Here is a 15,439-nt window from a genome sequence, read left to right on the forward strand (position 1 = left end):
CCGGTATCACACCGAAATCCACACAACCCACCGGCAGAAAACCAGAAAAACAAACCAAGCAAAATGGATCGACGTCTCGCCTTGAGCAACAAGATCGACGCCTTCGGTGGCGATGGTGAGAACGAGAAACAAGATCGACGCTTCCAAAGGCAAGCGGTGGCGATGGCGATGGCGATGGCGATGGCGAGAGACATTCAACCCGAAACCCACTGATCAAGCCCATTCAACCCGAAAACAACGAGAAATAAAGGAAGAAAGAGCGATCGGCGGCGGTGGCGATCGACGAAAGAGGAAGAAAGATTGATGAGAGGAAGAAAGATTGAGTTGTGCGCCTGAGAGGGAGAGAGAGAAGGAGCTGAGAGTCAGGTACAGAGAGAGAGAGAGAGAGAGAGAGAGAAAATTGTTAAAAAAATATATGCACATGCTACAGTGCCCGTGCAAATATGCACGGGTACTGTAGCAACTTGCATTTATGCACAAGTTTACCCAAACTGATGTGGGTGTTTTTTTTCCTCATATTGTATAAAATATGCACCTTTTTCCATTTTGCACAATTTTACACAATTTTACATCAACTGATGTAATTGCTCTTACAATTTTATTGGGATTTTGAATCCCATAATTTGGATTTGACTGAATAATCCCAACCAGAAGATCACATCTTATCTTAACATTAATTACTATGGTTGGCCAGGTCTGGACCTGTTGACAAAGTGTGCGTTTGGAATACACGTGTGTTCCAGCAATTAGCTGAAATAATGGTGGGTGTCGTGTGTATTGTTAATAAGACCTATAAGTATTTTTTTTTCTTTAGAAAAACAACTTCAAAATTGAGTCATACGACACTATTCATACATTTAAAAATTATTTTGTTACAGTGTTTTCAGTTTTAAATTTTTAGTAATAAGAGGTATTTAATAGACACACAATCCATGAAACTTTTTGAACTGCAAAAGTCGAAAGGTCATGTCGTTGGTGTTGAAACTGAAACGTTTAAAGATTTAGACAGAATTCACCAAATTAGGTATGAAAAAGTCTAGTGACACAACAAAAGATATAATTTATGCCATAACTCACCTATGTGGCGAGTTATGGTCCACTATCACCCTTCTATTAACCACAACTCGTTACGTGAGTGAGTTATGACACAAGTTATGCCTTTTGTTGTGGCACTAGAACTACCCATTAGGTGTGTATATATATATATATATATATATATATATATATATGGACTATGATAAAGTCCTCAGAGTAATAAGTTCGGTTTGTTTAGTTATGGTTCAAAGAAGTCAGCTGTTCCTACTGCTTGTTTTCATCATATTTTCAGCTATAGCAGCCGAGACAGAAAATCAGGACTGTAAGTTCAGTTCATGTCTGTCTTCTTGTTAGTTTGTTTAACTGTTATATTATTAGTTTGGTTAGTATATGAGAGACAAAGCTTTTGTACTTTGAACAACGATTTGTTTTACTCAAGATTCATGTCAGTTTCTGGAATCTGAGCAGTACAAATCGTATGGTTAATTATTCGGCAGCACTTGACTCTAGGAAATACCTAGTCAACACTAAGATGCATCACCAACAAAGAGGTTCTTTATTTTGGCTATTTGGATTGCTGAAGTAACATAAATTTTGGTATCAATTTTTTTTTTTTTTTTTACCACTTTATGTATATATATATTTTTTCCATAATTCCATCACAGGGCCTTAGCTAATGTTACACGTCCTTCCAATTTACGTGAATCTTCAATCTATTTTGAACTATATATTAGATAGTCTTGTTTGATAATTTGGAGATTGAGTTATGATGTTTTTTATATCCGTATGCAGATGTTGCTTTGCTTTCTCTCAAGAATATATGGCAGAATACACCACCCAGTTGGGTGGGTCCGGATCCTTGTGGCAAGGGATGGGAAGGAATTGGGTGCACAAATTCACGTGTGACCTCCATATAAGCTTTCTGCATGGTTTTCGCTTTCTAGTTTTTGTTGGCACGTTTGCTTGTTCACTACAATTCCAAATTTTGGTATAAAGCTGACTTTGTATCATTTCAGAATGTTATCAAGCATTGGTTTGACAGGCCCGCTGTCTGGAGATTTCCAATTGTTATCTGAATTACAGATTCTGTATGTTTTCTATGTTCACTTTGTTATTTAAGTCTTCAGATTCAATTTCCAACTGATATCCCTGAACCACCATTCAGCTACAAGAAACTGCAGTGCTCAAAAATATAAAAATTCACTACTTAATGGTTGTGGAAGTTATGGGGAGTATTACTCATGCCTCCAGCCTCATGGTCATTGAGATGTGGATCTCACTGTGGCCGATTTAGGCGATTATATCACAAAAAACAATGATTGGAGATTTTACTTTCTTTTAAAATGCCCTAACTAAATCAAATGAAAATCTCAGTTCCTCATGCTTATTTGGTAGTAACTTGATCAGTAAGTTTAGTAATGCATTCCTGATTAGCTTCTTTCATATAAGGATCTATCTTACAACTTCCTGACTAGCTTCTTTCATATAGGGATCTATCTTACAACAAGGGCCTGACAGGACCAATCCCACAATCAATTGGGAATTTAAAGAAACTATTGAACTTGTAAGAAAATATTGATTGTTATTAACAGTCTGTGCTGGAACTCAAGTTGGATGGTAAAAATCTTCCTAATTTACTATGTTTCTTTCTTATTTGCATATCAGAATCCTAGTTGGTTGCAGCTTCTCAGGTCCTATTCCTGACACAATAGGATCTCTACAGCAGCTACTCTATCTGTAAGGATTCTGACTCTGTAATTTCTTCAGTAATTCAAATGTTTTACCGCGAAGGACAATATGAATCAAATTCCTTATGAATGCTATCTTCCATGTAATAAATGACACAACTTTAGATGAAAGGTCTACTAGTAAGTCCTGAAAATTTACCATCTCTGTCTGTAATGTATGTGTGTGTAAATATATACACGTAATTCTCTCTGAGTTTCAATTTATAGTGTAGTATAATGAAAGGGATAACATACGGTGAAATTTGAAACACTTTGTTGCTTTCATCTGCAGATCTCTGAATTCTAATCACTTTAGTGGACGGATTCCGCCTTCCATTGGTAATCTATCCAGTCTTCTTTGGCTTGATCTAACTGATAACAAGCTTAATGGACCCATTCCAATCTCTGATGGGATCACACCTGGTCTTGATATGCTACTTAATGCCAGACACTTGTATGTCAACTCTCTTTGTGAAATGAGCTTGTTAGAATAACAATTAAGTTATTAAATTCACTATTTCCTAACGAGTTAAGTTTTTGGGAGAATCATTAATTTATTATGGCATCAGAGCAAAAGATATTTAATTTAAACTCCATCTCTGCTCTACCTCTCATTTAAAAAGTTAAAATCCCCACATGGGGCTCGACTCATAAAAGGGGAATTAGGGCCTACACGCGTAGGGAGTGTTAGAATAATGGTTAAATGATTGAATTCACTATTTTATAACAGTTTTAAGCTTTGGGGACAATCAATAATTTATCAAATTTGATTTAATTTTTTTCATCCTATGACTTTATTTTCTCTAAGTATAACAACCATCTAAGATTCTGTCTCTTATCATCAATCATCTTGGACAGAATACACTTTCAGGAACGATTTCACCTCGGCTTTTCAGCTCAAAAATGGTCCTGATACATGTGTAAGATTAGTTATACTTCTAATATCTGGAATCTCTTGGTATAATCAAGTTACATGAGAAGATCAATGCATTATTCGGTTACTTCAATATAGTTAAAATGCATATGTATATAGATAATATATATCTAATAGCCCCACTAAACTTACATTATTTTTCTATATCATGTTTAATAATTATTCATTAAAAGCTTCTTTCACATGTTACACCCTTTTTTTTTAGTTACATGACTTTTTTTTTTTTTTTTTTTTTTTTTTTTTTTTTTTTTTTTTAGTGAATAGGTATTGTCTCCTAAAATTGCATCTTGATCTATTGTGGTAATGTTAACCATGGCTTTCTTTATTTGCAGTAGTCTCCCTTAGATGGAGAGAACACACACACGCATGCATGCAGAGTACATATTTTGCATCATCTTTTGCTTTTCAACAAAAAATATCTTGGAATTTCTACATTACTTTCTATCAACTCATTGATTCTTCTTGCAGGCTTTTGGATGGCAACCAACTGATTGGCAGTATTCCTTCCACCCTTGGACTTGTGCAAGCCTTGGAGGTGCTGTGAGTATCTGTCACACACTCCAGAAAATTCACCTGAGATTTCTATTGGTTATGGATTCCTGATAAGTTATTGTTGTTGAATATTTGTTTTTGCTATAGGCGCATTGATGGGAATGCATTAAGTGGACCTGTGCCTTCAAACTTGAACAATCTTACAAATCTTAATCAGATGTAAGAAGGAAAGAGACATGCCAAATTTAGCTATATATTTGCTTGAGAAAGGTTATTATGACCTGGTGTGGAAACTTTATAAGGCATGCTTTTTGATAATATATAGTTTTTTTTTTTTTTTTTTTTGTTTTTTGTTTTGTTTTGTTTTTTTTTTTTTTTTTTTTTTTTTTGTTTTTTTTTTTGTTTTTTGTTTTTTGTTTTGTTTTGTTTTTTTTTTTTTCAGGTACTTGTCCAACAATAAACTGTTTGGTCCTCTGCCTAACCTTACTGGCATGACCTCCCTCAGCTACGTGTAAGTAATAATGACATTTAACATATGAATATCAATGTTAGTGTGGGCTTAAGTAAATCGTTTGTTAGACTTATCACAAAAATGATTATTTAAGCCTTTATAGCCCACCAAAGAAGATGCTCAGTCGCCTAACAATATCTAGTTCTCTTGGTTTTGAGTTTCATTTGTTGATTGGGATGATTTTGGCAGGGATATCAGCAATAATACCTTTGATGGATCAGATGCTCCTCCATGGTTCCCAACCTTACAGTCTTTGACAACATTGTATTCTCCTCTCTCTCTCTCTCTCTCTCTCAATGTGTGTGTCTCTGCTCAAACATGCATTTGTGTGAAACAAAGGTGTTTATTTTTCCAGGATATGAGGAGAAATGTGCTTTTCTTTTTGGCCTTAGGTTTAAATTATTCAGTACTGATGTAAAACCTGTCTACCTTGCATGGCAGAATAATGGAAAACACACAACTTCAAGGACAATTTCCAGTTGCCCTATTCAGCTTACCCCTTCTACAGACTGTGTGAGTATCAGGCTATCAGCTTGTCCAAAGTAGCATTACACTCATTGCAATGGATGTTGATTATAAGGCAATTATTTTGACATGTCGTAATAGGGTACTAAAGAAAAACCAGCTCAACGGCTCCTTGGTTATTGGCACCATCCATAGCAACCAACTCAAACTCATCGATTTGCAGTTCAATTTTATTTCTCACTTAGAAGGAAAGGAAGCATACAATGGTACATTGAAGTAAGATGAATTTCCTAGTAACTTTGGCCCATTCTATTTTATAGTATTAAAAGGACCATCTAGTTTTTTTGGAAGTTAAATTTCCAGGAAAATGTATTCATTGTTTTATAGCCTATAATAGTTATGTCTCATTATTGTGGTAACATTGTATTATCTTCTACAGACTGGAGGACAACCCAATCTGTAAGGTGACAGGAAATCTAAATAGTTACTGCACAGTTTCCCTCTCCAATGCCTCATATTCGACACAAAAAGTTAATTGCGAGCCTGTTCCCTGCAGTTCAGATCAGATTTCAAGCCCCTACTGTAGGTGTGCATATCCATACACAGGAACCCTCGTCTTCAAAACTGTGTCCTTCTCAGACTTGGGGAACAATACTTACTACAACATTCTTAAGGAATCTCTCATGGATTCTTTTCACTCCAATCAACTTCCTGTGGATTCAATCTCTCTAACTCTAAGTAATCCCATTAAGGCTTCATCTGAGAACCTGGAAGTGAAGCTAGAAGTCTTTCCTTATGGTCCAGTTAGTTTCAATCGAACGGGAATTTCTAGTATTGGGTTCATGCTTAGCAACCAAACTTTCAAGCCACCAAAAGTTTTTGGACCTTTCAATTTTCTCGGTGATAAGTATGAGAAATATACAGGTAATTCTGTGTTAAAATGATAATAATTTCTGCGTTTTTTAGTAATTATCTTGATGCATCTCTCCTCATGCCAACAGAATCAAAAAAGTCATCAAGAAGTAGTATTGTGATTGAAGTTGTAGTTGGCGGTTCCATTCTGCTGTTGGTAGTACTCCTTGCAGGGGTTTATGTTCTCCACACAAAGAAAAGAGCAAAAAGAGCAATTGAACACACCAGTCACTTTTGTAAGATGGGTTTTTGTTTATATTTTACACTTTTTGGCTAACCATATGGGATTTGTAGGTTTATTTTTCTAATTCATGTCAAATAAAGCAGCACAATTAGACCAGAGCAGTAGGGTACTATTATTAAGGTAAAAGGTGTGGGATGGTTTTCCCTTAAAGAGCTTGAGAAATGCACCAATCATTTTTCAATAGCCAATGAGATTGGATCTGGCGGTTATGGGAAGGTTAGTTTTGATTGTCCCTCAGTAGTATATCATATAAATGTATGTCGATATGCATGACCAATCTTTTATATTCCAGGGGTAAAAATATGAAAATTGTTTTCAAATTTCAAATTTGTATTGCTTTTTGCCACTTGTAATACTTCCTTTATTTTTAAAATTTTAATTTTATTTAAGACCAGCTTTTGAACCTTGTTGCTAATTTTCCAAACAATTGCTGTCACTAAATGTCTTGTTTGTCAACATTTATATAGGTTTATCAAGGTTCTCTTCCTACCGGGCAATTGATTGCCGTTAAACGGGCTAAAAAAGAATCTATGCAAGGAGGGCTTGAGTTCAAAACTGAGATTGAACTTTTATCAAGGGTCCATCATAAGAATCTTGTCAGCCTTATGGGGTTTTGTTTTGAGAAAGGTGAACAAATTCTAGTGTATGAGTATGTTTCAAATGGTAGTCTAAAGGATAGTCTTTCAGGTACTTCCATCCACTTTCCTCCTCCACTTAATAAGAATTACAGTATTTGTTGACACTTCAATTTCTCACGTAATTGATAATCACATGGAATTATTCAATTCACTGGCATTTGTAGTAATTACCATTAAGTCAATAATTGTTAGGCCATACACCTTGCATCTACCTACAAAAGCAATAGAAAAACCTAATAGTAGCACAACCATAAGAATTCTGTAGTCTACCAGTAATGCTTTCGTCCAAATATGACATGAGAGGAATTAGATAACTTGGCAAATATTGCAATTTGTCTTTAGCTTGACCCTGATCACTTCTCTCATAGAGAATAAAATGAGTTCTGGTAAACAATCCTGATAAAAATTGTGCCAAAGGATTTGATGACTATATGTTGGGAATTTTGCCACCCAAAACCCTTTTCCTTTGTAACAATATCCATGCATTAGAATTCCACTTGCCAGTCAATATAAGGGTTTAAATGTTTTAAGTGTACCTGATTGTCCAATTGCAAAATTGACATGCTGACATCTAGCTTGACATGCACCAGTGAAGTATTTGTCAGATTCTCATTTGTGTGTCAGTACATAATGAACCACCCTGAAACCTTAAACAATTTTTTTGAAGTCAAAAGATATTGAATCCTAATTCATTTTTTTCTCTTAGTTGAAAACTAACATATTGTCTACAGGGAAGTCAGGGATCAGGTTAGATTGGATGAGGAGACTTAGAGTGGCCCTTGGTGCAGCCAGTGGTTTGGCCTATCTTCATGAATTTGCCAATCCACCTATTATACATAGGGACATAAAATCAAATAACATCCTCCTGGATGAGTCATTAAATGCTAAAGTTTCTGATTTTGGACTCTCCAAGCCAATTGTTGACAGTGAAGGAAGTTATGTTATCACTCAAGTTAAAGGGACAATGGTTAGTTCAGAATCTTTTACCTCTACTTCAAAAAAAGTAATGCATTTGTTATGTTCTTTAATTGATAATATAAGCATAAGAATCTAGTCAGTCTAGAAGCATTTGACAATGAAATTATTGGATCAGGTTTTGGACAGAAACTCAACCCAATGCTCTCTAGTCTTGTATAAAAGTATTACCGGATTGTACCAAATTTAGAAATGATTCTCATTCTTTAGCTAGGCATCTGCTTTAATAGTATATGGCTCACGTTCAATGGATTGTCCTTGTGAAAAAACACATAAAATAATAAAAGGTAAGCAAAGCAATACATAAAATGTGACATGATTTGGCAAACTCCTTGTCTACATCCACTGGCAACACCAACCAAAAATATCCACTATCAATGATAATTACAACCACAGTCCAAACTCTCATAAACCTCACAAATATAAACTAACCTAAATCCCCAATACACCTATAGGTTCTCTCACACTAACATACTAGACAAAGCTTAGTTTCCAACTTTCTCTAGGCAAATTGTCTCATAATTAACTCTTACGCACACAAGAAAAAAAGGCTACGCCACAGCTCTATTTATAAGGACTATTGCACCTCCTTTTTATTCTTCTAGCTAACATAGGATTCCAAAACCAACTTGGAAACCTCCAAAATTTTTCTTTCATCGGCTGGACTTAAATGTCCTAAATTTTGCAAACCCAACAACAACAAAAAAGAGATCCCAAAAATATAAAATGAAAATCGACTTTAGTCAGGCATCTTTTCTAAAGTAAAAGTAATAGCAAGATAAACATGGTTTAAGGAACATTTTTGAAGATTTTTTAGGAATGATCAAGTTTAGTTTTTTGAAATTCCAGGTGGAGCTGCTGGGAATGTTTCAAGCAATGAAGTAGATAAATGTAAAGATAGCTGCCTATTTTTTCCCTCTTTTACTGAAGTTTTAGGCCCAGCCATTGGCAAGGGATTTTTTCAAACTCACACACACATACTTCTACTAGTACCTAGAGGCCTTAAACTAATTAGGAAAACAAAGCAGCCAATAAGAGCTGTTCACCACACCAACTATATATTGCACAAAAATTTATGTAAGTGTTATAGGCAGGGCAAGCATTTCTTGTTGCCTACTATTACTACCAGAACCACCATATATTTGGAGGGGAAGAGATTTTCATTTAATGATCCCACAATCTACCATTACAGAGCAGGGGTGATTTCTGTTGGACCATAAGAGTACTAGTATGAGTTTGTGGTAGTTTAGGCATTCTTGATTTCCAATTACTTGAAGAAGAAAAGCTTAAGTTTCAAAATTTTTGTCTAAATATTATCTAAATTTCACAAAAATACATCAAAATCTAGCACTAAGAATGGATTTGATCAATTGTAGGGCTACATGGATCCAGAATATTACATGACCCATAAGTTGACTGAGAAAAGTGATGTATATAGCTTTGGAGTGCTAATGTTGGAGCTGTTAACAGCAAGAAAGCCAATAGAGCATGGGAAATATATTGTGAGAGAGGTTCAAGAGACAATGGATCAGACAAAAGATTTATACAACCTTCATGAATTTCTTGACCCAGCCATTGGTTTGGGAACAACCCTGAAAGGTTTACAAAAGTTTGTGGATCTGGCAATGTGGTGTGTGAAAGAATCTGGATCTGACAGGCCTATGATGGTTGAGGTGGTTAAAGAGATTGAAAACATTATGGAGCTCGTTGGTGTAAATCTCGATGCAAATTCCACATCCATTTCTGCAAGTTACGAGGAGACAAGTAAGGGGAATTCCCCTTATCCAGGCTATCCTTATAGTTGAGGCACTTGTTTTATAGTGGATTATACCTTCCAAGATAGAGCCCTATTCCAAATTTCATTCCAATCAAATGATCCACAACTGCCAATATAAAGAAATGAAATGGGGTTTTTCCAAACATCGTAAAAGCAAGATTTATATTTTCATTTCTTCGAATAAAATATTCTAATCTACTTTGTGTAGAATATCCAGTTAGTATTGCATATCCTAATGCTTGTGTTCATATAGTAAGTTACCAGAACCGTGTTTTATGATGGTACTCTTTTATTTGTGTGTGGAGGGTGGGGTTGAAACAGAATCTTAGGCCATCAACCTTGCACAGATTCGAAGGGAAGAGCAAAAAAGATGAGAATTTAAAATAGTTTGTAGAATTCCATATGAGGCTAGTCATCTTATATTGCTCTTTTGATTTCTATGCTATGTATGCAATTCTACAATACTTTTGCAAAGAAAAAATATGTACAGTTTCCTATTTCAGTTGAGATAATTGTATAGTTTTTTTGGCTGTCATAATTAACTCTTTTTGTTTTGGTTGCGTAGTAGACGGAGTCTTTGAAGGTCATGTATTGAAACTACTACTTTGTTTTTTGCTCTTTAGCATGGTTGCTAAATTGATTGAACCTGGTAATCCTTTGGACATGGTTGTGGTTGACCTTCCCTGAAACTTATTCATCAATCTTCTAAATTTGTATCCTTGCTTAATCACAACTCTACATAATTTACAAGAGCAACAAAATAGGCTACAAATTGCAACCTCAGTCATATCAATTGTCGAGTACTATGGTGCTTCTCTATACTTTTTTGTTCGATTAATCTATTTATATTTCTCACCTCTTAAAGTAAGACTTTAAATCTATTTAGATTTTCACTTGCCAAACCAGTCAAGATTATAAAAAAAAAAAAAAAAAATGATTATCATACAAAATGTGTTGGCAAAGCAAATAGATTACACATGTACCTTAGGTGCAGGCTCCCTTCATTGGTTTCTCCAACAGAGCTAAAATGTACCACTTATTCTTATGAATTCCACGATCAAGCTTCCTGTTAGCATTCCATCTTAGTTTCTTGAATCCAATATGATCCAACATTGGAATGTAAGTGGTGTTGAGTTGTGATCCCATGCAAAAGAAGTGGTCAAGCCAGAAAAGGCCCCCCCTCGGCCTCAACACCCTATATATGTCATAGAGTGTGAACTCAAGCATGGTTTCTGGGATCCAGTTGCTTAGAATATGCATGGAATGCACAATATCAAGTGTGTTCTCAAAGAAAGGAAGCCTTTGGGAGACACTAACATGGATTGGGATCAATCCTCGTGAGGCAATGAAGCTGTTGAATGGACCATCCAAATTCAATGGGCTAGTGATGATTGTGACATTCTGTTCTCTCATTCTGGCAGCCTTCTATATCAAGTCCTATACGGATTGTCCCATGAGGTTTTGTGTTGAGAACATGATCAATCCCATAATCAAGCCCTTCATTGTCAAAGAGCCATTGACTTGTCTCTCTACCCTTCAAGTCGAAGCAATCTTTGCAGTCAAAGTATCCTAGTGCATTCTTGCACTTTATGAGGCATTGGTAACTTTTACAAGTGTAAGGATCCCAAATGATGCTTGTGTCAAGTGGGGTTGCCTAGAGGCTATCCGACAATGGTGTTGGCCCTACATAATTGGCCGGGGACTTGGGATGACATCTCCGACGTGGAAGTGGTTCACACCCTTTAAGCATGAGCCTTTGGACTAAAACATCATCTATTGGACACTAGTCTCCAATGTCATATGTCATATATTGCACCAACTCCTCTGGAAACTTAAAGCAACCTAGTCCAACTGGTGGGTAAACCTTATCAGACCCAATTTGTGGTGAGTACCCCAGTGGAAGCTTGTGAAGGCCAATTGCAAGCATAAGCTCATCAGGTGTGTGAATGCTCGAATCAATATCATAAACAAGTTTGATGGACTCATGTGCTTGATTAGTACTAGATAACTCGTCATGTTGGCAGGTAAGTTCGATGAGTAGGGCCTGGCTGAGTAAGTTAGTGGAACTGAGTTTTTGGTGTAGCTTAGCAATTAGAGAGTGACTGGGAGCAAGTTGGGATTTGGTGGAGTTAAGGTCATGCAAGAGAGAGGTGCAAGAGTAGACAGATAAGTTGAAGTAGAAAGGAGCAGTGAAGATGTATATGGTAAAGAGATTGGTGATTATAACAAGCAGAAGCATCTTGAGCTTGTACTTTTTGTCATGGGACTGTTGTTGTTGATGTGCCTGCTCTCTTTGGCTTTGGTAGTCTTGATCAGCTCCACTTCCCATTTTCTATTCTCTCTGAACTCTTTGAGTTCAGTTTAGAGAGTAAAAAGGTGCAGGAGTAGACAGATAAGTTGAAGTATGTTAGGACATATGTGATTCACTTGTTAGGAATATATGTCACTATTTTATGTAATTGGTTTATTCTTTGACAAAACGCACTTTACTTGTATTTGGGTAGATCTAGGATGTATTTAATACTTCAAGAAACTATGTTTCAAGATCAAGTGTTGAAGACATGCAAGTTTGTCCAAGATTCAAGCTGAAGAAGTGCTGTTCATTGAAACTCGACAGCTAGCTATCCTTCGAGCTTAAGAAGCTGACAGCTCCTCAACAGCACCTCGACAAACAGCTATCTGTCGAGCTTTATAAAAAACAGAATTCTAGTTTTGTATTGACTCTAATCTGTGATTATGTGTTTGGGCCTTCTTTTCTTCTAACCCTATACATAAAAAAATATTATTTTAAGGGCTGTCAAAGTGTACACAAGTTGCACAAGTGTTGAGCAAAATTTGTTTAAGCAATTTGTAACCGGAGACAAAGTTTTGCCCTAGTTCATCATTCTTGTGAAGAAGTTGCTGTGTATGTGCACCATAGGGTTTTGTGGCCAAGCATCTTCTTGATCTTCATCGTTGGGATGAATTGAAGAACTTTGCAGTCAACAACCTTCTCTAGTTAGTGATTGAAGTCGTGTATTGAGATCCGCGCATTGGTTAGTCATGTACATGGGAGCCGTGCATCGAAAAGGAAATTGTCACTACAGAACAAGTCCAATTAGGTATTAGGGTAAAAGTTCAACTGTAGGTTGGTATAAGGTATTGGAATTCTTTTACTTATAACCGCTTGTTGTGATAATAGTGGAATTTCAAGATTGGTGACCTGAAAATCACCCGGTGGGATTTTTGCCGTTAGGTTTTCTCCATTCGTAAACAAATCACCATGTTATTTATTTTCTGCTGCATAATTAGTTTATTGGTGATTTGTTTGTGCTACCACATGTTTGCGTGATTAATTAACTTAATTAATTCACTTGACTAAATTAATTAGTTAATTTATCACAAGGGGTCAATTCATTTTTGGCCTATCAAAGTAGAAAGGAGTAGTGAAGATGTATATGGTAAGGAGATTGGTGATTATAACAAGCAAAACCATCTTGAGCTTTTACTTTTTGTCATGGGACTGTTGTTGTTGATGTGCCTGCTCTCTTTGGCTTTGGTAGTCTTGATCAACTCCACTTCCCATTTTCTATTCTCTCTGAACTCTTTGAGTTCAGTTTAGAGAGTAAAAAACAAACCTTTGTGAGAGAGAGAGTGAGAGTGAGTAAGAAGTAAGAACAACAGTGAAGGAATTTGAGACAATGAAGAAAGTCGCCTTGCTTAGAACATAAGGTTCTCTCTATGGAAATTTTGTTCAGTTTTGGACGCTACAGATTTTACAAGTAATCTAATTAACATGCAAAGTTGACAATTTCAATGTCAACTTGTACTTTCTTTGGATCTTGACCACCTGGATTTTAATTATATTTTTTGCCATGCCATCCCATGTCAAATTTTTAATTAAGAATGAGCATTGGTAATGTGGTTCATATCATATGGTTCTTTCATAATTTGAAGAATTTGTACAAGCTGAGGTAGGAAATGTTAGAAACACAGCTTGTTTCTCTAGTTCTGTAAGGTTTTCAATGGAGAAGATGTTGGGATAGGCCGTGAAGAGTAGCTTCGTTGTATGTCCAGTGCATAGGTTCCTCCACCCCCTTCAGTTAAACATGAAGACATATTAAGGAGCAAGGAAAAAGCCAAGAATATTATTTTAAGTTAAATAGAGGAACACACTAGAACCCTATTAAAAAAATCATAAAAAATAAAAATCCTTTTTTGAAAAATTAATTCATGAAAATTTAATTAGAAAAGGGGGGAAATCCAGAGGTTTCTCTCTATCTCTGTCTTTGTCTATGTTGAAAAAGTAGAGGATGCAAAATCCTCTAATAAAACAAGGTAACCCAGAATTGAAAACTAGAAAGAGATTGTGTTTTGGGTTAAAGGAATGAGAAATATCTTAGATGGGAAAGTAACCCAATAAGGAAACGAAAGAGTCTGAATACCAAAAAAAAAAAAAAAAAGAAGGAAAGAGAGAGAGAAAAGAGGATGGATTTCACATGATGATCTTGAATTCAGTGTGTTTGATTCAATTTGTAATATGTTTTTCAGTTGAAAGGTGTTAGAGTAATGGCAAGCTGATAGGTGGGCAACAGAATGTTAATGGATAGTATCAAAGGTGGGTAAAGTGCCAATTTTTAAATCACAGGTAGGAAAGTGTTTTTCGAGCAAACCACAGGTGAGCAAAGTTTAATTTCCCCCTACATATACATACATATATACATACATACATACATATATATATATATATATATATATATATATTTATATTCAAATTACCCATTGGCCGTTGTAACTTTGTAAGTTACACATTTCTTCTGTCCATTGCTACTTGATCTCAAAGTATTTGCATTAGTTTGTCTAAATTTTTTCATCTATTTTAGCATAACATCATATTTTTTCTATTTTAGAGCATTCACAATGGTGGAGGCAAAAATTTAACTATTTAGCATCTTAAAAGCCATTTAATTTATTTTAACACTTCATTTTATAACACACCTAGCATCAATGGTTCTATTTTTTTAGCTACTTCATTTAAATATTATTATTTTTTAATTCTTTGTCATCTCTTTCTCTCTCTTCCTCTTCATCTCTCTCTTCTTAGAGACAAAATAAGCAACCCAGCAAACCCACAAAACACCCTCAGCCACCACCACACCAACTAGCCATGCATATCTTTTGCTAGCCACCACCCACCACAACCTAACCACAAAACCCAAATCTACCATTGCCACACCAGCTAGCCATGGTTGTCAAAATCGCAATTTGGATCGTAGGATCGCATGATGTTACGATCCCATCTCACCAAAATGTTTAGGATCGCACTAGGATCGAAAAATGGTAGGATTGTAAGTAAGATCGTGTAGGATTGTAGAATTGTATGGAATCCCACCAATCCTACCAAAACATAAATTTATAGTTTTTTTTATGGGATAAATTTTTGGTTTTGATGAATCTTCAAGGGTTTTTATTTTTCCATATTGTGATGATATGACTTTTTATTTATTTTTTTGTAAAATTATGTTAACCTAAGCAAATGTTTTCTAGTTTCTAGTTCACTTGTATTCAAAATGAAGGAATGCTTCATCATTTCTAAATGAAGAATTTAATGTTGGTTTTGATGCCTTTTAAGCTATAATGTTGTTAAATTTGTTTGATCAATATACTAATCTGTGTTCTAATATTACTAAAATGTATTTTTATATATAATTTTATCAGTTATGCTTGTATTTACATATTGATTGATTGAT

General features: G+C 35.4%; 2 pseudogenes; one reads left to right on the forward strand and one right to left on the reverse strand.

The window, feature by feature from the left end:
* Positions 1–1,250: 1,250 nt before the first annotated feature.
* Positions 1,251–10,248, forward strand: LOC115991920 (annotated as a pseudogene).
* A 446-nt stretch (positions 10,249–10,694) lies between these two features.
* Positions 10,695–12,039, reverse strand: LOC115990951 (annotated as a pseudogene).
* Between the last annotated feature and the right edge of the window lie 3,400 nt (positions 12,040–15,439).

The sequence above is a fragment of the Quercus lobata genome, chromosome 5 (genome assembly GCF_001633185.2).
Source record: "Quercus lobata isolate SW786 chromosome 5, ValleyOak3.0 Primary Assembly, whole genome shotgun sequence".
NCBI lineage: Eukaryota > Viridiplantae > Streptophyta > Magnoliopsida > Fagales > Fagaceae > Quercus > Quercus lobata.